The sequence below is a fragment of the Pinus tabuliformis genome, chromosome 7 (assembly GCF_031772625.1).
Source record: "Pinus tabuliformis cultivar Carrire ecotype Pingquan chromosome 7, CPIR1, whole genome shotgun sequence".
NCBI lineage: Eukaryota > Viridiplantae > Streptophyta > Pinopsida > Pinales > Pinaceae > Pinus > Pinus tabuliformis.
Window position 1 is genome coordinate 441,911,705 of NC_142293.1, and position 8,987 is coordinate 441,920,691.

Here is an 8,987-nt window from a genome sequence, read left to right on the forward strand (position 1 = left end):
TCGAACTACGTTCTGTGTCAGTTGGTTACATATTTCTCTAGATGCCTTGAGCATGTCTATCTCTATTAGCATTCTTGATGTGTAGCGAAATCGATAATACCACTGCTCTCATACCACCATTGGCTCCAGTCCACTACCTCCTTGAAGAGATACTCTTGGTGTTTGAAGTCCTAAGAAATGTGTTGCAACATGCAACAGTTCCCGGACTGATAGAGATAACAGATCTCAGGATTGTTGTTTGCCTATCAAAATAAGCAAAAATTATTCGTGGTCTCCAGAGGTATCTGCAGCTATTACATTCTCTAATGTTTTGCTAGTTATTTTGTGGTATTCTTCTTTGATATAACTCAAGTCAGTCTCAGCACCAGTCACCACCACTCACATAAGGGCTTCTTCATCTGTCCCAAGTTTATCTAATTCCAACCTTAAAACCTTGCAAAGTATCTTTCAGTAAAGCAAATTCATTTGATAACAATTCGTAGTGACTCTAGGAAGTCTTCTGGCTTCCCATTCTTCAAGTTCTTGTTGATATGATGACCATAGTCATCTTTTTAATAATTGAAAGTGGCATTCAACTGTGCCTTACTCCTTGTAGTTATTATGCGAATGAATTCCTCGTTACCGAAAGCCTTGTCCTTTATAGCTTCATGTAATTGCTTAGCTTCAGATTTTTCCAAGCGCGTATCAACTTCTAGACCTTCATATCGGTAAGAACTTACAAGTTGAACTAGTAGCTTGCGGAAGTCTCCATGAGTATGAGAAGCAACGTCTTCTTCTAGTTATTTCTTATAATGTATATGATATTCTTGTCTGACCAACCACAACTCAATTAAGGATCGAGCACAAGAGATTTCCAGAAGTGACATGTTCTTTGGACTCCACTTCTTTATCGATTCATGGGCTAAAAGGCATCTTGTTCTGCGGGATCCAGTGACCAAAGGAGCAGAGCTCTCTCAAAATCCCATGTGAGTTCTGATTGCAATCGCTATAGGAAATCTTCCTCATACAATTGAGTGTACGTTTGCCTGATTTGTCTATGTTGTGCTGCAGTTTTGTGTCCCAAAATTTCCATAATCAACTTCTCCTTGTGCCCCTATAGTTGAATGCAAATTGTTGGTTCTATGGTGTGAAATTGTTGCAGTGTTGAATGTTGGTCCTGAACTATGGTTCGTCGCTAACTTGTAAATCCGACTTGGGAACACAATTGTCGCAGTCTTGGCATTGTATGGTAACACAGTTTTGAAGACCGTATAAGGTGATTTGTTGTCTCTTTAACATCGGTGGTGTCATTGGTTCATCACTGTGCGTTCGCAGGAAGGTATCCCATTTTTTGTGGTTGCATAAAACTCCAATACCCACACTCCAGGCCCGCAGAGTAGCCACACTGCCTTTGTTTTTGTCATTACTTGTGGTGTGTGTTAACACTCCTGGTTTATAAGTGTGTTGAAATTTTCTATGCATTGAATGGTGGAATCAAAACTGGTACATATGTGTTGAAGCTCCGTGAGAAGAGGGCACAAGTTTGATTAACAGTGATGAAATTCATGATCGTGAGGCATTGCAATTATCATTGGAGTTTGGCTCTAGTAAATTCCTCACATATTCTTTTGTATCGACTTATTAATGCATGTGTCTGTATGGATTGCTGAAATTATATCTTTAAATCTGCACTACATGAATCATAGCATTCCGCCCCTCTTTCGTCCACTTGTTAGGTCCCTATACTACTAGTGTAAACCCTTATTGTTATTAGTTCAACCCTCTTATTGTCTAATTGTGCCCATATAGTCTCCATGTTGTTATTATTATACCCCATAGAAGCCCACTATTGTTATTGTTGTGCCCCTACAATATTATTGTTATGTATGCTCCGATTGTATTGGGACTGCCTAGACTCCTATATATAGAAATGAGGTCTTGTCATTTGTATCATCCAAGAATTGTTCATTTGTGTGATGTAAAGGAGGTTTCCCCCTCGAAGGCGCTAATTTCTAAGTCATTGATCTATCTTTTCTATCTTTTTGTGAGCTGGTTTCATAACATTTGGTATCAGAGCTTTGGATTCTAGGGTTTCGCTACTCCAAAACAAGTCATCATGGAATTTTCGCTATAACTTTGTTTCTGCGACATTTCAGAAGCTAAAAAAAATTCCATTTGAGATGAAATCTTGATAGTCCTCGGGTTTGCATTTTAGATCTTGTCTCACTATATTTTCAAATATATGATCTGAGGAAGTTAGGGTGTTTACAAGCTCCAAAATTCCATCTCAAACAGGCCATCATGGAATTTTCGCTATATGTTTTTTTCTATGAAGATTCAGAAATTGAAATTAAAACCCATATGACCTGATATATTAATTAAGCTCGGACCTGAATTTCAGATGTTGTTTCACTATATTTTCAGAGATATGGTTTAAGACATTTAGGGCTTTTGTAGGATCCCGAATTACATCCCAAACAAGCGATCTTGGGAAAATCGTCACAACTTTCTCTCTAAGTATTAGATTGAAATTTCATAAGAAGTTACAAAAAGAGGATGGACTATAGTTTTTTGATTATTTTTTTCAAGTTTGAAGGTTGAAAAAATGACACGCGGCACTTCGTACAAGTTCGCTCTACTAAAAAATGTATAATCAAGTCATCGTGGGAGATTGGGCTTAACGCTTTCTTGGAGAGTCTAATTTCAATCAGACTGGTGGCTTTGGAAATAGAACTCAGAGGGCTAATACAGTTCGCAATTTCAGACCTTGGAGATTTGAAATTTCAGAGATACACTAGATTCAATATCGAGCTCCTACAAAGAGAAAAAAGGTGTGTAGTTTTTTTAAAATTTTCATAAGTCTTGTTAGAAAAATTGGTTTGAAGGAATTCAAAGGGCATAGTGAAACATAATTATCATTAAATGATGTCTCGAAGAAAGAAAATGGAAGCAAATAGTAAGCAACCAGAAATATCTAGGATGACTCATGAAGAAGAGGAAGAAATGCAACATGATATATCAAAATTACGAGACCAAGTGCAACAAATTTCACTCTCACAAAAAGTAACAGAAGCTAAGATGGATGGTTTAAAGAAAGATGTGGAAGATAAGATGGATGCTTTAAAGAAATGTGTGGAAGCTAAGATGGATGGTATGAAAGACAACATTGAAGATTGGAAGAAGGACATGGAAAGTTGGAAGGAAGGTTTGACAAAGTTGCTACAAGAAAGGTTTCCTAATGGCGAAAAAGTAGTAGAGAAAACTTAGAATGAGAACAAAATAAATGTTAATCATGATTAAAAGAATGACAACATTGAATATTTGAAGAAAGACGTGGAAGGTTTGACAAAGTTGCTACAAGAAAGGCTTCCTAATGGCGAAAAGGTAGTAGAGAAAACTCATGATGAGAACAAAAGAAATGTTAATCATGATTTCATAGACTCTAACGTTGGAATAAAGACCCACCACATTCCAAAGATTGATATGAGGAATTTTGATAGTAAGGATCCTGTAACATGGATACTATGGATGCAACAATATTTCAATCTCCATAATGGACAAAACACACAAAAGGTACGCATTGCAACATTATATTTGGAACCCAATCAATTTGTATGGTATCGATGGCTTTGCTCCCGTAAACAAATTGTCACTTGGTCAATTTTTACGGATGAAATGATAGCACATTATGAGGATACAAAGAACAACACCTTCTTTAGCCAATTGATAAATCTCAAACAAAAGGGTTCAATGACAGAGCACATTGAGGACTTCCAAAAATTGACTATAAGGGTAAATGAAGGCTACTTAAATTTACCTCATTTTACGTTGATGTGTAGACAATCTTCTCATCAACATTAGAGCTACTCTCCACTTATTGCTCAAATTATTGACTATGAAGATTTTCTTCATATAATTCTTCATGTTAAGCTCTAGACTATGTATCAAAATACCAACAATTAAATAAAAAACTCTCTAACAATAATATATTATTAATTCTTTAAAGATCATATTAATAAAACTATTCATTATATGAATGGCTTTTTCTCCCTAATAAATTTCTCTATCCAAAATTTATATCTTAAAACAAAACCTCCATGATACTTATATTTTTAAAAATTCCAAAGATTATATATTAAACTTTATGAATTGACTCAAATACATATATAATATAACCTGGATACACAGACCATAACCAATAAATCTATAAATCTCTGTATTCCAAAAAAAAACTTATTCTTAACCATTAATTAAAAAATAAACTAAACTTTAATTGAATTCGTTAAAACCTTAAGTATGTTATAAAAAAATTAAAATAATATAAAAATACTATTATAAAAGGCATGCATCAACCCCCAAAAAACCAAAGAAACAGCTAAAATAAATAATTCTCCCATAATCTCTTTCTTATGAAATAAAAAATCCTCCGTCCCAAGACCAAAAAGTCCTCCTCCCTCGAAAATAACTCCTACGAAGTCCTAAATGTTAGGGAGGATTTTTATCCTCCACGCTTACCGTTTGTGGCTTGAAAAAGGTTCTAACTTAAATTTCAAAGTATAATAATGGATTAAATTTAGTAATTTAGTCAATTTTATAACCCTACTTTGACTTATTATCCATTTTTTCAATTTTAATAAAAAATATTTTTCCATATTTAAAATTTTAATGAAAATTATCTCATATATATATAGATAATCAAATCACCCCCTAAATAACTTAGTGGAGAGTTTTTTTTTTTTTTTTTTAACACATGGTGAATCGGTAACTATCAAGTTTAATGAGACCCAGGATCAAACCTCATTGCTGCCACTATAACACCAAGAGCATAACCAACCACCTGCATATACTAAGATCCTATGGTTTTAGCAAGAGCACACTAGCCGCCACCACAGCAGGTCACTGTACTCAATGAGATTTGAACTTCAGACCTCCCGGGCTTCGCCCATGTGTCTTACCGTTAAACCACACATCACTGTACAACTTAGTGGAGAGTTAACACCAAAGGCCCCCACGGGATGTAGGGTCAGCAACCCCCTCCCCGACGACATTAACAAAGTACATGGAGCACGTGGTGTCAGGTTTGTAGATTTTGAGTTAACTTTTGAAGAGTCGGCGCTTTTGCTATATCTTTCTCCAACGGGTTCCTATGAATGATTATTTATTTATACACCTTATTGATCAGATCACCTACCAAGAAAATAGATCTAACGGAGTTCGTTTGTTATTTGATGATAAGACAGTAAGCGAACCAGAAATAGCCAAAGTCGGTCTCTAAATAGGAGCATTTACTGCATTGCAGATTTTGCCCAAATAGGAGCAGAGGTATTTATGTCCATCATTTCTATTTCAGACGCTCTAATTCCTTGCGTTCATGAATGCCAAATTCCAATAGTTCACATTATTCTTTTAACTGCTGTGTTTTTTTCTCTGCAACTTTAATATGTCTCCCCTTGTCCTTTATCCTGCTATATAAGTTCTCTTTTTCTCTTTTTGCTTTTATTTATGATTAGGTTTGTGTTTGGGGCAGGAGCTTCTCGTTCTTGTTATTAAACACCAAGATTGGGAAAGGCGGCAGGCGAGACACACAAAATGGTAACAACTCATCATCTTTCTTCCCGCTCTTCAACAACTCCAACGGCAACACTGAACAGACGATATTCCAGTCCACCGTGGACAACGAATTCAGAAAACAGCTCGCAAAGAGAGATGAAGAATACGATGCTGGTATTTCTAAAGCTTGGCAACAATTGCAGGAAGCCGAGGAGAGATTCAAAAGAGAAATTTCTAAGAAAGAAGGGGACTGCAGAGCAGTGGTTTCTGATAAACAAAGTTTAGAAACTAGTGTTTTGCAGTTGCAGAATCTGATGAAGCATGTAAAGCTTGGGAATTGGAAAGGGATGGGCTTTTCTCACAGATTGTCGCAGCACGAAAGCAGACCGAGGAGATCGCTAAAAGTAGCCTAATTGCAGAGCAAGCATGGATTGCGGATAAGCAGAATCTTTTGTCTTCATTAGGCAATTCATATGAGAAAAAGATTAAAGAGATGTCTTCCCTGAACGAAACGGTTTTACTTGAAAAGATTGAATTGGAATCTCAATTGAATGAATCCAAGGTAAGGATTGAGGAATTGCTTAAAAAACATGATGATGACAGATATCTGTGGTGTTCTGAAATGCAAAATTTCCGAGACAATGTCTCAAAGCTGGAAACAAAGATTTTTAACATGGCTACTGAAAGGGGATTCCTGTGTCAGAGAAATAGAACACTGATCGCTGAAGTAGAGTTCTGGAAGGCCCAGTTGAATAAGAATATAGCGAAAGTGGCTCAAATGCAAGATGAAAGGGTTCAAAATGAGAGGGTTTTACAACAATATACAACAGAAAATATTGATTTGCAATCCGACTTAAATGATTCCAAGGAAAAGACTCAGGATCTGCTCAGAAAAATTCAAGAAAACACACATTTGTGGTACGGTGAAAAGAGTAATTTGGAAGGCACTGTCGCAGAGCTGAGAGCAAAACATGACTTGATGGCTGGTGAAATGTCATCACTGACCCAAAAGAATCGAGATCTAACCGTTGACTTGGAGCTCACCAAGTGCCAATTGAATGCATTTGAATCTGAGCTAAATGAGTCCAAGAAGAAGAGTCTGGAATTGCTTCAAAAAAGTGAAGAAGAGTGGCATTTGTGGGATGAGAGAAAGAGTAATTTGGAAGGCACTCTTTCAGAGCTGCAAACAAAACAAGATGATTTGATGCTACAGTTGTCTAGAAAGAAAGAAGTTGAAGAAGAATTTCTCGCAGCATTGTCCTCTTTAGAAGAAATGAAGGAATCTACTTCCAAGGGTGAGATTCAAATAGCTAATTTAAGGAGTCAGCTTTTAGCTGTTGCAGAGAAAAAGGATGGTCAACTCTCGGATCTACAGAGACAGTTTTCAGCCATGGCAGAGGAGAAAAAGAGCCAGCAAGCGAATTTACAAGATCAACTTTCATCTATTGCTGAGGGTAAAAAGATTCTTGAGGAGGAAAACAAGTGTTTACGAACTGAAATGGATAAAAGAACATTAGGTTCAGAGGAAGAGAAGGTAATACTTGAGGGCAGAGTAAGGGAGTTGCAAACAACCTACAATTCTCTCAACAACGAACTTGAGTCTTGTAGGGCAATCGCAGAGGAGAAAGAGAGACAATGTGCTGAGCTACAGATTTGGCATTCAGAAGTTGAAGAGGCCAAAACGTACCATGAGAACAAAAATGACTCTCTACTCACTGAATTGAACAGATGCACAGTGCGTATGGACGAAAATGTCCGACTTCAGAAGAGAATAAGGGAATTGGAAACAGAGGTGGAATCTCTAAGAAATTATCCTGAATCCAAAGAAAATTGTCTGCAGAATTTGATGTTAGAACGCCAACCTGCGTGTAGAAAGGCACTAGTTCCAGTTGTGAAAGCAAATGCAACTCCAAAACGAAATGGTGCGTCGAATGAGAAACCCAAACCAAACGGTGTACTTCATGAAAATGGAAAATTAAAGTTGACACCTGAAAAGCTAAAAGTAGGGAAGCAGCAGACTGGAGAGCCCGAAAGGCGATCACCGAATCTGACTGCTCAAAAGTCAAAATCAAATTGATTTTAGTGAAAATAAGATCATTCTTCAAATGGTTTTCCGTGAAGTGGAGTATTTTCATATTTGACATCCGTCAACATTGCTTCGCTTTATAGAACATTGACCTATTTCATACCTTGTTTTCGTGGGTACGCAGGTGGCCAAAGTTTGTCATCTGGCTTTTTCTGATTGAGTAATGTTTTCCAATTTGGTAGGTAACAATTAAAAATCATGTTGTTCACTTTTAAAAGGCCCAAATTTGTAAACAATTTTGATTTATAAATGTCAAATTTCAAAATTAAAAGAATAATACGTGAATACTTTGTCACTAGTTAGCTATATGAAATTGAGAATAGTTATCTAATCAAATTATTTATTAATGGTTTATAATGAGATAGGCTTTCACTATGGATTTTGGATTATTAATATAATTCTGTGGATTTTGGATTATTAATATAATTCTATAGTTCCATAGAAAATAAGTTCTTAAACAAACAAAAACAGTTTTAAAAGATAATCTAAAATCAATATATAAAATAGTTTACCTACACATTGTTATATTTTATTTTATTTGTTTTCAATGATTCTATACTTTTAATAATTTGTACATCTCAATTAATACTTACATTATTTAGGAGATGATGAATATGGTGTACATTTCAATTAATACTTACATTATTTAGGAGATGATGAATATGGTGTACATTTCTTAAATAATTAACATACAAGTAATATTAAACTTAGATTTATTAAAAGATACACATAGCCTTAAGATGTAAGGAAATATAAAGTAGCATATAACTAGATGACCCTTCAAAATTTACATGCAATGGATGTGGTGGGATTGACGAGAGAAAAACCATATGCATCTATAGTCTAATGTATTATAAATGTACATCTAAGTTAATAAGAAATGAGATTCATTGTTCTATCATTTATGCCTATTAACATCCCATGTGGGTTTAACATGGTATCAGAGCAGGGGATATCTTGCCCTGCTCATATTTGAGCCACTTGTTTTGTGGCCTCTCTGTGCATGTCATTTCTGCATTTCATGAATATTTTCTCAGCTATATTCTAGTTATGATCTCTACCCTGTAGTTGTCATTTTCTCTGCTCCTGCAAACCAATGGAATTTATTTGGAAGAGCATTTCTGAGCGAGTGGACATAGTCTCGAACTGCGTTTTGTGTCAGCTGGTTACATATTTCTCTAGATGTGTTGAGCATGTCTATCTCTATTGACATTCTCGATGTGCAGCGAAATTGGTAATACCACTGCTCCCATACCACCGTTGGCTTCGGTCCACTACCTCCTTGAAGAGATGCTCCTGGTGTTTGAAGTCCTGAGAAATGTGTTGCAACATGTAATAGTTCTCAAACTGACAGAGATAACAGAGCTCGGGA

At 36.0% G+C, this 8,987-nt stretch overlaps 1 pseudogene; it reads right to left on the reverse strand.

Moving 5' to 3' along the window:
- Positions 1–225: 225 nt before the first annotated feature.
- On the reverse strand, positions 226–1,290 carry LOC149247871 (annexin Gh1-like; annotated as a pseudogene).
- Between the last annotated feature and the right edge of the window lie 7,697 nt (positions 1,291–8,987).